The sequence below is a fragment of the Gavialis gangeticus genome, unplaced genomic scaffold (assembly GCF_001723915.1).
Source record: "Gavialis gangeticus isolate Ggan-Ray unplaced genomic scaffold, GavGan_comp1, whole genome shotgun sequence".
Taxonomy (NCBI): Eukaryota; Metazoa; Chordata; order Crocodylia; family Gavialidae; genus Gavialis; species Gavialis gangeticus.
In genome coordinates this window covers 24492885-24494771 of record NW_017729008.1, presented here as the reverse complement: position 1 = coordinate 24494771, position 1887 = coordinate 24492885, and the positions used below count along the sequence as shown (strand labels likewise).

General features: G+C 48.9%; 1 protein-coding gene across 7 annotated transcripts in view; it reads left to right on the top strand.

Moving 5' to 3' along the window:
* Positions 1 to 1887, top strand: part of CACNA2D1 (calcium voltage-gated channel auxiliary subunit alpha2delta 1) — an 859989-nt gene that overhangs the window by 107606 nt on the left and 750496 nt on the right. The window lies entirely within an intron of this gene.

Here is a 1887-nt window from a genome sequence, read left to right as displayed (position 1 = left end):
GAGTAGTGAGCTGGGGGGTGTATGGTGGTGAGTGGCTGGACCACAGAGCTGGCGGCACGCGGTGGCTGCATCGGGGCCCTCCAAAGCGCGGGGCCCAGGGCAGCTGCCCTGCTCATGCACCCTGCTTCCTGGATTGCCTGTGCACAGCTGTATTGCTCTTCTAGCAGACGTTGGGGTGACTGACCTACTGCATGAGAACCAAGGCCTGTGGTCAGGAAACTTCCACTAGCTGTTTCAAGAAAGCCTCATTTACCTCATCCTCTGGATCTGGTGGTCTATAGCAGACACCCTGGTCACTCTCCCCTCTCACTCGAATGCAGAGACTTGCAGCAGGCCTGTCTCCAGTTCCATCCTGAAACACTGAACAATCACAGAATAATTTAACATAAAGTATAAGTCCTTCTCCTCTTCTTCCCTGCCTGTCCTTCATGAACAGTTTGTACGCATCCAAGACAGTGCTGCAGTCATGCGAGCTCCCAAGTCTCTATTATGCCCTCCACGTCATAGTGCCGTGACTCTGCGAGGACTTTCAGTTCTTCCTGTTTCACAGGTTCTGTGCATTTGTGTACAGACACCTATGGTAACTTGCCAACTACCCTTTTTCCCAGGAAGAATTAGAAGGCCTCCTTTGCCCCCTCCTGCTTGTGCTCCCTCCAGGTTGCTCGTTTTCCCTCTGACCTCAGGGCTTTGGTCTCTACCCCGCTACTTTAAAGCCCTCCACACTAGTTTAGTGAGCCTGTCTGTGAAGATGTTCTTCCCTCTTTTCACCAGGTGGATGCTCTTCCAGTCAGTCTTTCTTTTTGAAACAAGAACCTGTGGTCAAAGAAGCCAAAGCTCTGCTAGTGACACCAGCTGCAGAGCTATGCTTTGATTTTCAGGATGCGTCTACTCCTACCTGGGCCCTTCCCCTTGACTGGAAGGATTGAGGAAAACTCTACCTGAGACCCTGTCCCCTTCACCCTTGCACCCAGAGCCCTGTAGTCATTTTTGATCTGTTCAGGGTCCCCCTGCCAATGTCATTCATGCCCACATGGATGATCAACAGGGATCCTGGTTTTCTCTGATTTAAAAAAAAAACCCAACCAATTTTTGGTTTAAAAAAAGAAGTAATCCCAAATCCACATTTGTCCATGATTAAAATGAAACACCATTAATGTATAGATATATCTATATTCTGGAAACTGTGGAAAATGTGGACTTGGGCTTACTTGTTTTAAACCAAAACTTGGGGATTTTTTAAAATTGGAGAAAACCAGGATCCCTGATGATCAACATGAAGTTCTGGACAGAGGGCCAGATGAGTCTCAGTAATCCTTTCACGACATCTTGGATTTGAGCTCCAGGTGAGCAGCAGACCTCCCGAGACCAAAGGTCAGGCAGATGGATGCCTCTGTCCCTTGCAAAAGGGAGTCTCCAGCCACCACTACCCATTGCTTCCTCTTAGTGGCAGTGGTCTTGATCCTCCCAACCTTGGAAATGCCTGGCCTAGCCTCTTCCACCAATGGAACATGTTCCTCCTTCTGTGTGGCCAGGGTTCCATATCTGTTCTCCAGGCAAACCACTGCAAGTGAAGATAAAGACTTCTGCTAGCTGTCAGAGGGTCACAAGCTTGCAGCTTTCTGGGAATCCATGTCCTCCTTTTCATTCTCTAGCACTGCTTCTGGTAATTCTTCCTCCACAGTCCTTGAGGTCTCCCCCAGTATCAAATTGATGAAGTCCTCGTGGTGGTGGATGCTTTACAGCCTTGCCACCTTCTCCTGTAGCTCTCTTGCCTACTCCCCAAGGGACAGCATGTAGAACTGCCACCTCTATAACGTTTCTAAATTGAGTGGCACCTGGTTGAGATGGATATAAAATCAGAGAAGATAATGGAGGAGGGCCTTGAAG